The sequence below is a fragment of the Heptranchias perlo genome, chromosome 40 (assembly GCF_035084215.1).
Source record: "Heptranchias perlo isolate sHepPer1 chromosome 40, sHepPer1.hap1, whole genome shotgun sequence".
NCBI classification, from domain to species: Eukaryota; Metazoa; Chordata; class Chondrichthyes; order Hexanchiformes; family Hexanchidae; genus Heptranchias; species Heptranchias perlo.
The window spans coordinates 1,640,719-1,660,726 of NC_090364.1; the positions used below are offsets into that span (position 1 = coordinate 1,640,719).

General features: G+C 45.5%; 1 protein-coding gene across 4 annotated transcripts in view; it reads left to right on the top strand.

The window, feature by feature from the left end:
* Window positions 1-3,442: 3,442 nt before the first annotated feature.
* The window catches only part of LOC137305466 (CCR4-NOT transcription complex subunit 3-like), a 68,946-nt gene continuing 52,380 nt past the window's right edge, over window positions 3,443-20,008 (top strand). For 2 of the 4 annotated variants that reach the window (XM_067974301.1, XM_067974304.1), the window contains exon 1: window positions 3,443-3,508. The gene's annotated coding sequence lies outside the window, so the exon portion shown is untranslated. Of the gene's footprint in view, window positions 3,509-17,482; window positions 18,060-20,008 lie in introns of those variants that run through there. The other 2 variants (XM_067974302.1, XM_067974303.1) reach the window with 2 other exon arrangements.

Consider the following 20,008-nt stretch of genomic DNA (forward strand, 5'->3'; position numbering starts at 1 on the left):
GTTCATCTGGAAGATCTCTCAGTTCAGAGGAAGGGTCTATACTGGAAATGCTGACGTTTTCTACCATTGATTCCATTCCCCTCCCTGGCCACTGTCTCAGGTTGAACCAGACTGCTCGCGATCTTAGCATCCTGTTTGAAACTGAGCTGAGCTTCCAAGCTCATCTTTCTATCACAAATATCGCCCACTTCAACTTTTGTAACGTCGCCCATCTCCGCCCCTGCCTCAGCTCATCTGCTACTGAAACCCTCATCCGTGCCTTTGTCACCTCCAGAGTCGACTACTCCAATGGTCTCCTGGCCGGCCTCCTATATTCCACACTCCACAAACGAGCTCATCAAAAACTCTGCTACCCGTATCCTAACTCGCACCAAGTCCGGCTCACCTATCACCCTTGTGCTCGCTGATCTACATTGGCTCCTGGTCCTCCAATGCCTCAAATTTAAAATTCTCATCCACGTGTTTAAATCCCTCCATGACCTCATCCCTCTCTACCTCTGTAAACTCCTCCAGCCCTACCACCTTCCTAGAACTCATTGTACCACTGACTCTGGCCTGTTGTGCATCCCTTTCACCCCACTATTGGTGACCGTGCCTTCAGCCATTTAAGCCCCATGCTCTGAATTCCCTCTCAAAACCCCTCCGCCTCTCCAACTCTCCTTTTAAGATGCTCCTTAAAACCTAGCTCTTTGACCAAGCTTTCGTTCACCTGTTCTAATATCGTGGCCTTTGTCTCGGTGTCCATTTTTGTCTAATTATGCTCCTATGAAATGCCTTGGGATGTTTTTCTACATTATAGGTGCTATATAAATGCAAGTTATAGTTGTTTAGCTCTCTCCACAGATGCTGTCTGACCTGCTGTCTATTTCCAGCATTTTCTGTTATTGTTTCTCACCCAGTTAAGATTGTCTGATACCCTTTGGCAAAGTTTTTGGGTAAAGCATTAAAGGGTGAAAGCAAAGCAGTCAGCAGAGGCTGGAATGGAGCCTGTACTCGGTAATGATAAACTGCAGGCAAACCTTGAGACTGCAGCGCTTCTAGGTGGCCGAATTATTAAAGACAATTTAGTCTTTGAATTCCCTTGTGGTGCAGCCAGATCTCCCAGTCACAAGGGTAAATTTTGCAAAGTGAAGCTCTCCACAGCTACATATAAAAAGTGTCAATTGCAAGATTTTGCACATCACAGCAGACATAATCCACACCAATAAAGCAAAATACTGCGGCTGCTGGAAATCTGAAATACAAACAGAAAATGCTGGAAACACTCAGTAGGTCAGGCAGCAGCTGTTGGAAGAGGAATAGAGTTAATGTTTCAGGTCGATGACCTTTCATCAGAAAATTTATGGCACAGAAGGAGGCCATTCATCCCATCATATCCGCGCCGGCTGAAAATGAGCCACCCAGCCAAATCCCACTTTCCACCACTTGGTCCATAGCCTTGTAGGTCACGGCACTTCAGGTATACATCCAGGTACTTTTTAAATGAGTTGAGGGTTTCTGCCTCTATCACCCTTCACCACCCTCTGGGTGAAAATTCTTTTTCCTCAGCTCCCCTCTAATCCTTCTACCAATCACTTTAAATCTATGCCATCTGGTTATGGACCTCTCTGCTCAGGTAAATAGGTCCTCCCTATCCACTCTATCTAGGCCCCTCATAATTTTATACACCTCAATTAAATCTCCCCATAGCCGCCTTTGTTCCAAAGAGAACAACCCCAGCCTATCCAATCTTTCCTCATAGCTAAAATTCTCCAGTCCTGGTAACATCCTCGTAAATCTCCTCTGTACCCTCTCTAGAGCAATCACATCTTTCTGTAACCTGGTGACCAGAACTGTACGCAGTACTCAAGCTGTGGCCTAACCAGTATTTTATACAGTTCCAGCATAACCTCCCTGCTCTTATATTCTATGCCTCGGCTAATAAAGAAAAGTATCCCGTATGCCTTTTGAACCACCTCATCCATCTGTCCTGCGACCTTCAGGGATCTGTGGACATGCACTCCAGGGTCTCTTTGTTCCTCTACACCTCTCTGTATCCTCCCATATATTGTGTGCTCTCTTGCCTTGTTTGCCCTCCCCAAATGCATTACCTCACACTTCTCTGGATTGAATTCCATTTGCCACTTTTCTGTCCACCTGACCAGTCCATTGATATCTTCCTGCAGTCTACAGCTTTCCTCCTCACTATCAACCACATGGCCAATTTTTGTATTATCTGCAAACTCCTTGGGTATAAACACTCTTGGGTATAATTATAAAATATATACATATAGTTCAGCCTATTCCTATTAACTCAGCTCTTTCAGCACATAGAAAAATAATCATAAGCAGTGACTGGGGCTGATTGACCCCTTCCTAGCCCAGAAATACTGAGATCAAATTTTGGAATCCGGGAGGAATTTCCAAAAGTTTTTGCTAAAATTGACCTCAGATTTTTCCTACCCCGGGACCAGCGATTGTGGCGCGTGTTGTTGGAGGCTGTACCGTCCGACAGACAGGATGAGTGTGACTGACCTGATTGCCATTCTTTTGCTTTGTTCACATAATTGAATCACCTTTACACCGACCCCAGCTGCGATGCCAGGCTGCAGTTCCCTGTCTGGCCGCCCGGTGGCCGGACTGCAGTTCCATGTCTGGCCGCCCGGTGGCCGGACTGCAGTTCCCTGTCTGGCCGCCCGGTGGCCGGACTGCAGTTCCATGTCTGGCCACCCGGTGGCCGGGCTGCAGTTCCCTGTCTGGCCGCCCGGTGGCCGGGCTGCAGTTCCCTGTCTGGCCGCCCGGTGGCCGGGCTGCGCTGGGCTGCAGTTCCATGTCTGGCCGCCTGGTGGCTGGGCTGCAGTTCCCTGTCTGGCCGCCCGGTGGCCGGGCTGCAGTTCCATGTCTGGCCGCCCGGTGGCCGGACTGCAGTTCCCTGTCTGGCCGCCCGGTGGCCGGACTGCAGTTCCATGTCTGGCCGCCCGGTGGCCGGGCTGCAGTTCCCTGTCTGGCCGCCCGGTGGCCGGGCTGCGCTGGGCTGCAGTTCCATGTCTGGCCGCCTGGTGGCTGGGCTGCAGTTCCCTGTCTGGCCGCCTGGTGGCTGGGCTGCAGTTCCCTGTCTGGCCGCCTGGTGGCCGGGCTGCAGTTCCCTGTCTGGCCGCCTGGTGGCCGGGCTGCAGTTCCCTGTCTGGCCGCCCGGTGGCCGGGCTGCAGTTCCCTGTCTGGCCGCCCGGTGGCCGGGCTGCAGTTCCCTGTCTGGCCGCCCTGTGGCCGGGCTGCAGTTCCCTGTCTGGCCGCCCGGTGGCCGGGCTGCAGTTCCCTGTCTGGCCGCCCTGTGGCCGGGCTGCAGTTCCCTGTCTGGCCGCCCGGTGGCCGGGCTGCAGTTCCCTGTCTGGCCGCCCGGTGGCCGGGCTGCGCTGGGCTGCAGTTCCATGTCTGGCCGCAGGTGGCGCTGTCCTCCACTCTCCGCGGACTCGCCGCCATTTTGTGACCGTGTCTCCGCCGTGGCCCCGGATCCGGCTTCTCTCGCTCGGTAAGTCCCGCCACCGCCTCCCGCTGCCTCGTATCTCCGCGGCCCCGATGCTTTCTGCACCCTGGGCGTCCGCCTGTGCTCGTCCCGGGCTCTTTCGTTGTTCGGCCGCAGCTCTAGGCGACCCAGACTCGGCTCCCGGGCGGAGGGATTGGAGAGCCCGAGGCTGCGCGGCCTGGGCCCGGGTCCTGGCCAGTTTGGGGGCTTGAAGAGGAGAAAGGCCGAGCCCTGGGCCTGAGGCCTGGGAATTGACTAAAATCCCTGATGGTTCTGGATCCTGAGTGTGAGGAGCAGGATTCTCCCCGGATACGAACACGGTGTCGCCTCGGCAACGCTTCCTTCAAATCCGGGGGGCATCGTTACCATGGGCAACGGTGATGGGGGTCCCACCGTCACCGTCTCGCCAACACCTCTGTGTCGCAATACGACAACGACAAGGAACCTGCGTCGGATAAGCAGGGCGCAGGAAAGAGGGGGATCAGCCCCTAAACGGACGTGGGATCGGCCCCTAAACGGACGTGGGATCGGCCCCTAAACGGATAGGGGATCGGCCCCTAAATGAGTGGGGATTCGGCCCCTAAAGGACGGGGGGGCTCGACCCCTAAACGGACGGGAGCCGATCCTGGGCACATCTCAACCCACTGGGTCCGTGGAGCCACCCGAAGACTAATTTGGGGACTTTTATACTTTACCCACGTGAGGAACAGACCCTCGGTCTGAGGGAGAGGAACGGAGGAAGTAGAGAGTGCGTGGGCTGCGCTCGGTGAGTCTGAGGGTCTTTGTGCAGTCACTGCATTCGTGCTGATTGTTTGAGTGCAGCCAGTTTCAGTGAGAAAGAACAGAGAAATACTGGCACCCAGTGCATTCATAGCGCATCTTATTGTCTAGAGAGATCTCAAAGTGTTTCACTTAAAATAAGTCAATTTCTGGAGTGCAGTTGCTGTTGTATTGTAGGGAAACTAAGGACGACAAGATCCGCTCTGTGTATTGGCAAGTCACCAATGACCCTGTGCTACATTCACAGTAACTCACAATCTTCCAAGAGTGATTTGTAAGCCTGTTCCTCCCAGACAGGTGTAAGGAACAGTAACACACATTCTGATTCTTCATGCAGTGTGGTTTGGAATTAGAATTTTTCTCCCTCAACATGATTCAGTTCAATAAAATTAAAATATACATGTATGAAAGTTTGCTAATGGCCGTAGTGTACATGGACAGGCCCAGCAGCGACAATAAACAGCGTGTTGCTCTACTGCTCTTCCATCACTCCTACTGTCTGCTTTTTATAGTATACAGAAGACGCGTTGCCTCTGTAATGCTCAGAGTACAGTCTCATGAAGTTCACACACGAGCCCCGTTTCTGTGTAACAACTTTTGCCGGCCTCTCAGTAATGAGGCTTTCCTCTTGTTTTGAAGTAAAATCAGTGTTTTGCTCGGGGTTTTCTAAGATTTCAACACGCAGTGGTTCTTCGGCGTTGCCCCATCTGTGAGAGGCAAAGGTTTTGTGTTGATTGAATAGGGGGGGGGGGGGGGTCAGGGGGCTCAGTCTCACCACAGAAGCTGACAGCAGTTTGATTTTGTACCAGTAGAATGCATTGTTGGTGACTTATGTGGGAGAGTAGTGAAAAACGGTATTCAGAGTGGACTCACAGAATGCCAGCAGATACCGTGCTGAGTCGGATCTGGCATGGAGTGCAACCCTGTGGCACTCCATTTAGTGCCCAGTAACCAAGTTGACATAGTGAACCTCTTAGCACCAATCTCTCATTGTTTTATTGGATGCAGCTCAGATCAGAGACTGCTATCTCGTTTGTAAATCTGCTTCAAGGAATCCTCCAAAGCAAAGCCCCAGAGTTGCTGTGCCCTTCAATGTTTTTTGCTTTGAGAAAAATACATGCATGTTTTAAGAGGAAGGGAGGGAGCAGAGGTGCGGGGTACTGGGAACTGAAATGAGCTACAGTGAGCTATCTGCACCGAAGCCCAGAAACACAGTGGAGACAGAGTAAACAACAAGATTTTAAAAATTCACTTCTGGGAAGTGGATCTGATTGCCCCTTTCTCCTGATGCTACCTTGTGGTGCAATAATACTAACCAGGAAGGATGAAGATTAGAACTCGGGTCTGTGCTGCATTAGCCTGCTTATCTATACGGTCTAGTGAATGGAGTTGTGATTACTAGTGGCATATAGTGACTAGAGCTGTGATTACGAGTGGTTTACTAGTAAACTGTGTAAAAGATCCCATGGCACTATTTGAAGAGCAAGGGTGTCCTGGCCAATATTTACTCTTCAACCAACATCTAAAAAGGACAAATGACCTGGTCATTTATCTCATTGCTTTTTGTGGGACCTTGCTCTTTGCAAATTGGCTGCCACGTTCCCTACATTACAACAGTACGCTTTAAAGTAAAAGTATTTCATTGACTGTAAATGGGACATCGTGAGGTTGTGCAATGTGCTATATAAATGCAAGTTCTTTCTATCTAGTGATGGGAGCTGTATTTACTAGCGGTATTTGGTGAAGTGAGCTGTGTTTACTAGAAGCATTTAGAGTTTAAGATGTATTTACTAGTGGTATCTAGTGATGGGAGCTGTGATTACCAGCAATATCTAGTGACAGACGTTTGATTACTCGCGATATCTAGTGACTGGAGCTGTGATGACGTGATTACTGGGCACATCTAGTGAGGGGAATTGACAATTGAAGGAGAAGATGGGAGGTGAGAATGATGAGAATTAAAAAGCAATTGTAAACAATTTTACAACACCAAGTTATAGTCCAGCAATTTTATTTTAAATTCACAAGCTTTCGGAGATTTTCTCCTTCCTCAGGCAAATGTTTTGCCTGAGGAAGGAGAAAATCTCCGAAAGCTTGTGAATTTAAAATAAAATTGCTGGACTATAACTTGGTGTTGTAAAATTGTTTACAATTAAAAAGCAGTGAGATGAAGAATGAGGAAAGTGAAAGAAAAGCAGATTGGAAGCGAAGGAGAAAGTGGAAATGAGAACACCATGTCTGGGTGAATGAGACAGAAAGACTTGTTTCATACACAACTTCTCGTGGGAATTAAGATTACCTGTGAGTTTGTGAATATATGAGCCACTGAAGCAGCCCTTGTAACTATCAGGCTTCCCTGGAAGTTTTGGTGGTGCTGGATATTTTGCCCTTGGGGTTCTTCACTCTCTTTAAATTAACTTGGGGCAGGTTTCACCTGGATCCTGCTGCACATGAGCAACATCACAAAACAGGCCGAACACTAGCACCGGTATCTGGAGGTGAGAGGAGGCTGTGTCACACTGGTGTAATAGAGGCTACTATTGGAGCAGTGTAAGGGGAGTTCTGAATCATGTTGATCCACATTACCTATTGTTGATGTGGGAATGTCCCATATTGACTCCGGGAACAAAAAAGAAATGTACTGAATTCTTTGGAAATTCCCTCACTTTAACCCAAAATAAAACAAGAAGTGGTGCTTTGTCTGCACTGGACAGATTGTGATGATGAATCGAAAAGTGTGAAGTTTATAACTGGGGACACTGCCTCACCTTTCCCTTTGCACGTTTCTACTCCATCAACGTACCAGCTCATTGTTCAGGGACCACTTTGCCACTTAAAGTAAATGCTTATCTTACAGTACCAGGGGCTGTCAGTCAGATTGAACCCCAGTCACAGCTCGTAATGCAGAGTAAAGATTTGGGACAACGGTAGTTTAATGTTAGAAAGAGCATGGATAGATTAGGTAATAGCTTCCACTCTATCATACTGCCCAAACACATTACACCCACACATACGATACACCCAGGGATCCCTGTTTATATACTGTACAAATACGATACACTCAGCGATCCCTGTTTATATTCTGTACACATAAGATATACCCAGAGATCCCAGTTTATATAGTGTACACATGTTACACCGATATCCCTGTTTATATACGGTATATATACAATACACCCTGAGATCCCAATTTATATTCCGTATGCATATGATAAACCCAGTGATCCCAGTTTATATATTGTATACATACGATACACCCAGAGATTCCAGTTTATATACTGTATACATATGATACACCCAGCTATCCCAGTGTATATACTGTACACATATACACTGAGATCCCAGTGTATATACTGTACGCATACACAGATCCCAGTATATATACTGTACACATATACACTGAGATCCCAGTGTATATACTGTACACATACACAGATCCCAGTGTATATACTGTACACATACAATGAGATCCCAGTGTATATACTGTACACATATACAATGAGATCCCAGTGTATATACTGTACACATATACAATGAGATCCCAATGTATATATACTGTACACATACACAGATCCCAGTGTATATACTGTACACATATACACTGAGATCCCAGTGTATATACTGTACACAAACATTACACACTACAATCCCACACTGAGATCCCTGGTTATGTTTTGTACACATGCAATACGCCCATGAATCCCAATTTATATACTCTACATATACGATACACCCAAAGATCCCAGTTTATATACAGTACACATACAATACATTCAGCTATCCTAGTTTATATACTGTACGCATATACACAGATCCCGGTGTATATACTGTACACATACAATACACTCAGCTATCCTAGCTTATATACTGTACACATATATACTGAGATCCCGGTGTATATACTGTACACATACGATACACCCAGCTATCCTAGTTTATATACTGTACACAAACATTACACACTGCGATCCCACACCCATAGATCCCTGGTTATGTTTTGTACACATGTGATACACCCAGGAATCCCAATTTATATACTCTACACATACGATACACCCAAAGATCCCAGTTTATATACTGTACACATACGATACACTCAGAATTCCTTTTTATATACTGTACACAATACACACCGAGATCCTGGTTCATATGCTATACACATATGATGCAGCCAGAGAGCCTAGATTTTTTTTTTATTCGTTCATTATATACTGTACACTTATGATACTCTCAGATCCCAGTTTGTATACTGTACATATACATTACACACCACAATCCCACACCTAACTATACATGTTTATATACTGTATACCTACGATACAGCCAGAGATCCCAGTTTATATACTGTACACATGCGATACACCCAGGAATCCCAGTTTATATACTGTACACATACGATATACCCAGAGTTACCTGTTTATATACAGCACACATACGATGCATCCATGGATCCCAGTTTATATACTGTACACATACGATATACCCAGAGTTACCTGTTTATATACAGCACACATACGATACACCCAAAGATCCCAGTTTATATACTGTACACATACAATATACCCAGAGTTACCTGTTGATATACGGCACACATACGATGCACCCATGGATCCCAGTTTATATACTGTACACATACGATATACCCAGAGTTACCTGTTTATATACAGCACACATACGATACACCCAAAGATCCCAGTTTATATACTGTACACATACGATATACCCAGAGTTACCTGTTTATATACAGCACACATACGATGCACCCATGGATCCCAGTTTATATACTGTACACATACGATATACCCAGAGTTACCTGTTTATATACAGCACACATACAATACACCCAAAGATCCCAGTTTATATACTGTACACATATATTACACACAGGAATTCCAGTTTATATACTGTACAAACACATTACACCCAGAGGTCCCTATTTATATACTATACATTATACCCAGATATCCCAGTGATCCCTGTTGATATACTGTACAAACACATTGCACCGAGGGATCCCTGTTTAAATGCTATACAAACACATTATACCTAAAGGTCTCAGATCCCAAAATTTGGAAATACCAAAGGTATTAAGTGATATGGGCCAAAGGCAGGTATATGGAGTTAGATCACAGATCAGCCATGATCTTATCAAATGGCGGAGCAGGCACGAGGGGCTGAATGGCCTACTCCTGTTCCTATGTTCCTATATTAGTGTTGAAGATACTTAAAATCATGGTAGAACCAGTGTAATATTCTTCCCAGCTGCTGTGTTGGAGTCCCTCTGGTATAAAGATGCTGTCTGCACCTTAGTACCAGGATGCTCCTGATCAAAGCCATTCATCACACATCCTTTACTTTTCTGGACTCAATTTCTTTAAACCTGATTTTATGCAAATTTTAACAATTTCAATTAAAAATACTAAAACACCAAAAAAACACTGAATTTGATAAAACCAAAAATTGGTCAAACAATCCCCCTGAACACTAGGATGTCTAATTTCATACCTGACAAGGCAAATGAAGGAATAGTGAGAAAGTGTGATGAGTCTTCACTTCAACACAGTGAGGATGCAGAGAGGAAGAGGAGTACAGATTGCAACTAAGGTTCTTGAATTGGATTATAGTGCACTGACATGTGGTAGCCAGTGTTTCTGCCCTTCCAATACCAACAACAATGACCATCTGCATTTATATAGTGCATTCAATGTAAGAAAACATCCCAAGACGCTTTTCAGAGGCGTAATCAGACAAAAATGGACGCCAAACCAAAGAGGAGATATTAGAAGGGGTGACCAAAAGCTTGGTCAAAACGATGAGTTTTAAATGAAGGTTTTAAAAAAGGAGAGGGAGGTGGAGAGGCGAAGGGGTTTAGAAAGGGAATTCCAGAGTCTGTGGCCTTGACCGCTGAAGGCACGGTCTTTAATGGTGGGGCAAAGGTGGGGTGCATAGAAGGCCAGTCAGAGGAACAGAGAGTTCTGGAGGGGGTTGTAGGGCTGGAGGAGGTTACAGAGATAGGAAGGGGCATGGCTAACAAGGGATTTAAACATGAGGATGAAAATTTTAAATGCAGGCATTGTGGAACAGACAGCCACTGTCGGTCAGCAAGGACAGAGGTGGTGGGTGAGCGGGACTTGGTGTGGGATAAGATACGGGCAGCAGAGGTTTTAATAAGCTGAAGTTTATGGAAAGTTGAGGATGGGAGGCTGGCCAGGAGAGGATTGGAATAGTTGAGTCTGGGGGTGATAAAGGCGTGGATGAGGATTTCAGTGACAGATAAACTGAGGCAGTGGGGTAGGCTGGCAATAAATTGGAGGTGGGCACAGGTGGTCTTTGATGGAGATGCCCTGGCTACAATTGGATAGGGAAGCATGGAATTAAGTGAGGGCAGTTGCAGAGAGCTGGACAATGGAGGATGGTGTGGTCAACCGTGTCAAAGGCTGCAGAGAGATCCAGTAGAGGTAATGTACCACGTTCACAGAGGATGTCATTTATGACTTTGATTAGGGCCATTTCAGTGCTGTGGCATGGACAGAAACCTGATTGGAGAGATTTAAACATGGAGTCACGGGAAAGCGGGGCACAGATTTGGGAGATGACAAGGTGTTCAAGACCTTTGGGGAAAGGGAGGTTGGAGATGGGGTGTTAGTTTGCAAACTTTACTGTCTCTATAATATATTAAATCCCTTATGTCTGCATGTCCTAGCTACAAAACCTTACTTCCCGTTATCAACTTTTCTCATTATAAATTCCTATGTCCACATTTATAATGGGAACTGTTGATGTAAACTTGTCACGTTGTAATTACGCCTACCCACCATGGGTTGTGCTGTAGTTCCTTGGTTTTGTATCTGCCACCACCTCAATCTGTACTGCAGAGAAACTCTTATGCTCCTACCAGCTCTATTTCTCTGCTTCCCAAATAGATGTAACCATTGCTATTTAATTATAAATAATATTAAATCAAATGAGGACACAATGCATGACTTTAAAATGGGGATTGAATTACATCTGCATGCTCTGGTCCAATGATTCCCTACCCTCTAACCCCACCACACCTGAGGAGTACAGTTGGTCTTGACTCCCCATATGCAGCGTCATGGGAGATCGATGAGTACACTAATAAAGCATGACATAGTAAACCTCATGTTTATATAGCACCTTATCAGATCTTCAGGATGTCCCAGAGCTTCTGTTACTTTTGAAGTACAGTCACTTTTATATCAGTAAATATAGCAGCCAATTTGCACACAGCCAGGTCCCAAACCGCAGTGAGATGAACGACCAGTTCTTTTTTTTGGTGATGTTGATTGAGGGGGAATGTTGGTCAGGACATTAGGAGAACTCCCTGCTGTGCTTCAAATAGTACTGTAGGATCTTTATCATCCACTTGAATCACTGGAACAGGTAAATGGTCTCTGTTTAATGTCTCATCAGTGCTCCCTTGGTATTTCACTGAAGCATCACCCTAGGTTATGTTCTCAAGTCCTAGAGCCTATATTCTTATTGCGTCAGTGTAACATTCCTATTTCCCAAACCTACCCTCACTGTGACCTCTCTGAGTGAGTGATCATTTGTACTGAATATGAGCTAGTTTCAGGTTGTCCAAAACTTATTTTACTAAAGACCTTTACAGCCAGCACACAGAGGAGGATTTTATCCCATCAATCTGTTTACTGGAAGAAGAGATTGGAGCGTTAAGAACCTAGTTCCCAGCTCAGCCTGGGTTTGACCACAGTCTCAGAAATGAAAGTTAGGTGCTGTACTACCATGTCATCTGGTGCCTCTGTAGTCCCATGTCCCCTGGTACCTTATAGCCCATGTTACCCAGTGCCTCTATAGCCCATGTTACGCAGTGCCTCTATAGCCCATGTTACGCAGTGCCTCTATAGCCCATGTTACCCAGTGCCTCTATAGCCCATGTTACGCAGTGCCTCTATAGCCCATGTTACGCAGTGCCTCTATAGCTCATGTTACCCAGTGCCTCTATAACTCAAAGCAGACAAGTGATTATTATATGAAAATCAGCGAGTGCTTTATGATCACCATGACATGGTTGAATGTGCTGTATTACTAATGTTGTACTGTAACTGGGGAGCTGAAAACTGAATGAACTTCCTTGTGAGATTACGTGACTCACTCTACAGATGTTTTTGGTGGGCAGCCAAGAATAAGCTGAGTGTACCCGTCAGATCACTACACATAAAGGAAATGGTTCTCTTCCTCTTGAAAATGCATTGCCAAATTTCACTACAATCAGATATTTTTAAAATTAAATTTATATTTCTTTGAATCAAAACTCTCCATCCTCCCTCACCCTCGCTCTGCAGGATGTTTTTTGCAGTTCAGAATGGAGAAACAATTGGTTTATCGCTCGTAATATTCCCTATAACAGAATTCCAAGCAATGGGAGAGGGGACTTTGAGCAGTGGATTGGTGTTCTATCGAGGGTGAGTGAATGGGTCGGGTTCAGACCATTAGAAGCGAATTAAATGTTTGTTTTATTTGAGATTCTATGGGAATGTTCTGATCGATGGCATTTTATAGACTCTGAGTGTAAGGAAAAGAATTCTTCCATTCTAATTCTTGGATAGGCTTGTTGGAATTAAATGCAATCAAGGGAATGAATGAGAGTGAGTGTGGTGTGTAGTGTTTGACGATGGGAGTGAATGAGTGTGTGTGGTATAGAGGTATTGACAATGGGAGTGAATGAGAGGGTGTGATATATAGAGATTGACATGGGAGTGAATGAGAGTGCGTGGTATAGAGGGATTGACATGGGAGTGAATGAGAGTGTGTGGTATAGAGGGATTGACATGGGAGTGATTGAGAGTGTGTGGTATAGAGGGATTGACATGGGAGTGAATGAGAGTGTGTGGTATAGAGGGATTGACATGGGAGTGAATGAGAGTGTGTGGTATAGAGGGATTGACATAGGAACAGGAGTAGGCCATTCAGCCCCTCGTGCCTGCTCCGCCATTTGATAAGATCATAGCTGATCTGTGATCTAACTCCATATACCTGCACCTTTGGCCCATATCACTTAATACCTCTGGTTGCCAAAAAGCTATCTATCTCAGATTTAAATTTAGCAATTGAGCTAGTATCAATTGCCGTTTGCGGAAGAGAGTTCCAAACTTCTACCACCCTTTGTGTGTAGAAATGTTTTCTAATCTCACTCCTGAAAGGTCTGGCTCTAATTTTTAGACTGTAACCCCTGCTCCTAGAATCCCCAATCAGCGGAAATAGTTTCTCTCTATCCACCCTATCTGTTCCCCTTAATATCTTCTAAACTTCGATCAGATCACCCCTTAACCTTCTAAACTCTAGAGAATACAACCCCAATTTGTGTAATCTCTCCTCGTAACTTAACCCTTGAAGTCCGGGTATCATTCTAGTAAACCTACGCTGCACTCCCTCCAAGGCCAATATGTCCTTCTGAAGGTGCGGTGCCCAGAACTGCTCACAGTACTCCAGGTGTGGTCTAACCAGGGTTTTGTATAGCTGCAGCATAACTTCTGCCCCCTTGTACTCCAGTCCTCTAGATATAAAGGCCCGTGTTCCATTCGCCTTATTGATTATTTTCTGCACCTGTTCATGACACTTCAATGATCTATGTACCTGAACCCCTAAGTCCCTTTGGACATCCACTGTTCTTTTGGACATCCACTGTTTATGGGAGTGAATGAGTGTGTGTGGTATAGAGGGATTGACTTGGGAGTGAATGAGAGGGTGTGATATATAGAGATTGACATGGGAGTGAATGAGAGTGCGTGGTATGGAGGGATTGACATGGGAGTGAATGAGAGTGTGTGGCATGGAGGGATTGACAATGGGAGTGAATAAGAGGGTGTGATATATAGACATTGACATGAGAGTGCGTGGTATGGAGGGATTGACAATGGAATTGAAAGAGTGTGTGTGGTATATAGGGATTGACAATGGGAGTGCATTGGGAGTCCAATACAGTGAGCTCCTGTTTGGTACAATCTTTACATTTTGTCAATCAAGACACCAATGGGAATGTGATTGGCAGTAAGAGATTTCACTCCACAGTGATTCATGTCACTTTACTCTGCAAAACCTTCATGTTTCAGTGAAATTGCTGTAATATAAGTGGGTCCCTTTGTACAGTGTCTGCTGTAGTGTCTGGTACCAGCTGTGGTTTAGAGGGAGACGAGAAAACAGATAACGCGACCCACAGAGACATCTGCAGATGAACACAGGAGCTGATAGCAGTAAAGGTCCCTTGTGTTGTGGTTTATGAAGGCCCCTGTGTGTTTGTTGATGGGGGGGGTGGAGATTGGAAACTTTCAGGAGCAAACAACACTAAAACTCACAAGAAGCAAAGTTTCAAACAAGTTTTGTGGATCATTCATAAATTAACTTTTTTGCCATACCTCTCTAACATATTTGACTATTTCAGTAATGCTTTTAATGTGGAGAATGGAGGATTTTCCTTGAGACTGTAAGCTGTGTTGTGTGTTTGTTGTCAGGCTTTGTGCTAGATACAGTTAATTGTGACACTGGTGCCCATGAAGCAGGAATCTCTAGGGGCAAGGGCGATCTGGCTGTAGCGAGATCTTGTTTTTCTTTTTATCCAGCCCACAAGTCTGTTGTAAGAACTTGGAGACAGGAAGAACACTGGAGGGTGCGTTTGTTTACAAAAACTTCCCTGTAGTGCTGTGCTGGATCCATGAAATATCATTGCCATGCTGTGTAAATGGAGGAAAAAGACAGTCTGTGATTAACCAGGCGATTTAACCTGACTTTCAACAGGAGACTGTTCTGTTGATGGAGCCCGACAGTCGTAGCATTGTTGGTGCATCGCACTCATGAGAGTTTAACTTTAAAATAGATGTGCGATTTTTCAAATGTGCCCTCTGTAATAAGCACAGAACTGAGGATCGCCTCGAGCAATGAAGCAGCTGCTTCATCTGGGAAAAGACTTTGTACAAGCAAAGCCTGCTACATAAACATTCTGCAGTTTATCATTTTGTCTGTTCAATTGGAAATTGTACAGGAGGCTAGAATTACAGTATATGTGTAGACGTCAGGTGAGGACAAGTGTGGGCTCAGTTGTGATGTTTCCCATGGTTAAATAGCTGGATGACACTGATATGAACAAAGGCCACTTGGAGGACAGGTAGCACCCGTGGAACCATAAGCCGTCAAGGAGTCAGTAGGTTTGGGAGAGCAAGGGAGGAAAAAATGGGGAAGGGGTGAGGTACATAAATTCTTCCACAGATTTTTGCCTGCCATAAAACGTTTAAAATCGGATTCTAGAGGTGGTGCTGTGTATTTAATCAGATTCTAGAATTGATGCTGTGTATTTAATCAGATTCTAGAGTCACTGGTGTTGTGTATTTAATCGGATTCTAGAGACGGTGGTGCTGGGTATTTAATCAGTTTCTAGAGTCGCCAGTGCTGTGTATTCAATCAAATTCTAGAGTCGATGGTGCTGTGTATTTAAATCAGATTCTAGAGGTGGTGCTGTGTATTTAATCAGATTCTAGTGGCGGTGCTGTGTATTTAATCAGATTCTAGAGTCACCAGTGCTGTGTATTTAATCAGATTCTAGAGTTGGTGTTGTGTATTTAATCAGATTCTAGAGTCACCGGTGCTGTGTATTTAATCAGATTCTAGAGTCACTGGTGTTGTGTATTTAATCAGATTCTAGAGTCACTGGTGTTGTGTATTTAATCAGATTCTAGAGTCACTGGTGTTGTGTATTTAATCAGATTCTAGAGACGGTGGTGCTGGGTATTTAATCAGTTTCTAGAGTCGCCAGTGCTGTGTATTCAATCAAATTCTAGAGTCGATGGTGCTGTGTATTTAAATCAGATTCTAGAGGTGGTGCTGTGTATTTAATCAGATTCTAGTGGCGGTGCTGTGTATTTAATCAGATTCTAGAGAGGGTACTGTGTATTTAAGCAGATTCTAGAGGCAGTGCTGTGCATTTAAGCAGATTCTAGAGACGGTGCTGTGTATTTAAGCAGATCCTAGAGACGATGCTGTGTATTTAAGCAGATCCTAGAGACAGTGCTGTGTATTTAAGCAGATTCTAGAGACGATGCTGTGTATTTAAGCAGATCCTAGAGACAGTGCTGTGTATTTAAGCAGATCCTAGAGACGATGCTGTGTATTTAAGCAGATCCTAGAGACAGTGCTGTGTATTTAAGCAGATTCTAGAGACGATGCTGTGTATTTAAGCAGATCCTAGAGACGATGCTGTGTATTTAAGCAGATTCTAGAGGCGGTGAAGTGTATTTGATCAGGTTCTAGAGTCACCGGTGCTGTGTATTTAATCAAAGTCTAGAGTTGGTGTTGTGAATTTAATCAGATTCTAGAGGCGGTGCTGTGTATTTAATCAGATTCTAGAGGCGATGCTGTGTATTTAATCAGATTCTAGAGACGATGCTGTGTGTTAGATTGATTCTAGTTACTCAACCAAATTCTGAAAACAGTGGTGTGATTCTAGTGACGATACTATGTATTTAACCAGATTCTAGTGACCATCATCACTAAAAAATTAAAAGAGATTAGAAAAAAAATTATTTACAGAGGGTGATTAGAATGTGGAACTAGCTGCTACAAAGTGTTGTTGAAGCAGAGTCCATAATTTTTAAAGAGAATTAATATAGTTTTTTTAAAAAATGAATATTAAACCAGGTGGCTCATGTGGAGAAAAACACTGACAACCACTTGATGGGCAAATGGTCTTTTCCTGTGTTGTGACATTCTGTTATTGTATGGTGTGTTTAACTGGATTCCAGCTGCAGTGTGTGTTTAACCAGATGCTGATGTTGGTGGGCATGCACCCTTACGTGTGTAACCAGACTCTAGCAGTGCTGTGTTTAACTGAATGCCAGTGATATATTTAACCAGACTCCACACTAGCCTAGAAAATTAAGATAGCTAACACACGATAAGGTCTCACCTGGGTGTGAGAGGCGAGCAGCCCACATATAAAGTGCGAGCGGAGAGAACAGGAGCTGACTTAGGTGTGAGAGGCGAGCGGCCCACACATAAAGCGGGAGCGGGGAGAGCAGGAGCGGACCTGGGTGTGAGAGGCGAGCGGCCCACATATAAAGCGCGAGCAGAGAGAGCAGGAGCGGACCTGGGTGTGAGTGGCGAGCAGCCCACACATAAAGCGGGAGCGGAGAGAGCAGGAGCGGACTTAGGTGTGAGAGGCGAGCGGCCCACACATAAAGTGCGAGCGGAGAGAGCAGGAGCGGACCTGGGTGTGAGTGGCGAGCAGCCCACACATAAAGTGCGAGCGGAGAGAGCAGGAGCGGACCTGGGTGTGAGTGGCGAGCGGCCCACACATAAAGCGGGAGCGGAGAGAGCAGGAGCGGACTTGGGTGTGAGTGGCGAGCGGCCCACACATAAAGCGGGAGCGGAGAGAGCAGGAGCGGACTTGGGTGTGAGTGGCGAGCGGCCCACACATAAAGCGGGAGCGGGGAGAGCAGGAGCGGACTTAGGTGTGAGAGGCGAGCGGCCCACACATAAAGCGGGAGCGGGGAGAGCAGGAGCGGACCTGGGTGTGAGTGGCGAGCGGCCCACACGTAGAACGGGAGCGGAGAGAGCAGGAGCGGACCTGGGTGTGAGTGGCGAGCGGCCCACACATAAAGTGCGAGCGGAGAGAGCAGGAGCGGACCTGGGTGTGAGAGGCGAGCGGCCCACACATAAAGCGGGAGCGGAGAGAGCAGGAGCGGACTTGGGAAATCAAAAAAAGTCAAAAAGTTACGTTACATGACAGCGGGTAGGTGATTGGTTGGTGAGTATTACGGTTTTTTTGCTCTCTAAGCTAGGGCAGTGGGTTAAACTAAGAGCTGGGAAACTATAACTATTACTTTATTAAATTAATAACTTAAAGTAGATAAACCAATTAGTTAATAAAACTAAAAATTTCAAGTGAATAAAAATGTTAACTAATTAAATATGTAAAACAAGGTTAGATAGAGATTGCAGGGCAGGTGATGTGTCATCACTGCAGCATGTGGGAGTTGGTGAAGAGCAGCGAGATTCCAAGCAACCACATCTGCAGTAAGTGTCTGCAACTCGACGAATTTCGGCTCAGAGGTGTTGAACTGGAGTACAAGCTGCAAACATTGCGATGCATCAGGGAGGGGGAGAGTTATCTGAACACTTTGATCCAGGTGGCAGTCACACCCCTTAAGTTAGTTAGTAGTTTAGATTTGGTCAATGGTCAGGGACAGGAGGATGTGACTGCGAATCAGGCAGGTATGGGGACCCAGGATGTAGTGATGGAGGAGCCTCAACCTTTGATCTTGTCCAACAGGTACGAGGTACTTGCTACCTGTGTGGATGAGAACAACCACTACAGGGAGGATGGGCAATTTGACGACGGCACCGTGGTACAGGAGGCCATTCAAGTGGGGGGAGTAAAAAGGAATGTGGTAGTAGTAGGGGATAGACACGGTTCTCTGCAACCGCGACCGGGAATCCCGAAGGCTGTGTTGCTTGCCTGGTGCCAGGGTTAAGGATATCTCCTCGCTGCTGGAGGAGAACTTGGAGCATGAGGGGGGGGGATCCAGTTGTCGTGGTCCACGTAGGAACCAATGACGTAGGTAGAACTAGGAATGAGGTTCTGCTGGGGGAGTTTGAGGAGCTAGGGTCTAAATTAAAAAGCAGAACCTCAAAGGATTATTACCTGAGCCACACACAAATTGGCGTAGGGACAAACAGATTAGAGGGTTAAATGCCTGGCTGAAAGAGTGGTGTGGGAAGCAGGGTTTCAATTCATGGGGCACTGGCACCAGTGCTGGGAAAAGAGGGAGCTGTTCCGTTGGGATGGGCTCCATTTAAACCGGGCTGGGACCAGTGTCCTGGCGAATTGAATAACTAGGGCGGTAGATAGGGCTTTAAACTAAAAAGGGGGAAGGAGGGTTCAGGTAAGGGCAAATTTATAAATCTAAAGAGAAAGGAGTCAAGGCCAAAGAGCAGTGTAACGATTTGGGTAAAGATAAGCAGAGTGTGTCAGGAAGGGACAGAGAGTTTAATGGTAATAGTGCATCAGTGAATAAGGTCAAATCAGGGAAAAATAGTAAAAAGTTAAAATTAAAGGTGCTTTATCTGAATGCACGAAGCATTTGTAGCAAGACAGACAAAGTTGACATGCAAATGTAGCAAGCACTTAGGAAGGCAAATGTTATGTTGGCATTTATTGCAGGGGGATGGAGTACAAGAATAAGGAAGTCTTGCTGCAATTGTACAGGGCTTTGGTGAGACCACACCTGGAGTGCTGTGTACAGTTTTGGTCTCTTTACCTAAGGAGGGAGGTGGTGCAATGAAGGTTCACTAGATTGATTCCTGGGATGAGAGGGTTGTCCTATGAGGAGAGATTGAGTAGAATGGGCCTGTACTCTCTGGAATTTAGAAGAGTGAGAGGTGATCTCATTAAAACATATAACATTCTGAGGGGGCTTGACAGGGTGGATGCTGTGAGGCTGTTTCGCCTGACTGGAGAGTCTAGAACTAGGGGACATAGTCTCAGGATAAGGGGTTGGCCATTTAGGATAGAGGTGAGGAGAAATTTCTTCACTAAGAGGGTTGTGAATCTTTGGAATTCTCTACCCCAGATGGCTATGGATGCTAAGTCAAGACTAAGATCGATAGATTTTTGGACTCTAAGGGAACCAAAGGATATGGGGATCAGGCCAGAAAGTGGAGTCAAGGTTGAAGATCAGCCATGATCTGATTGAA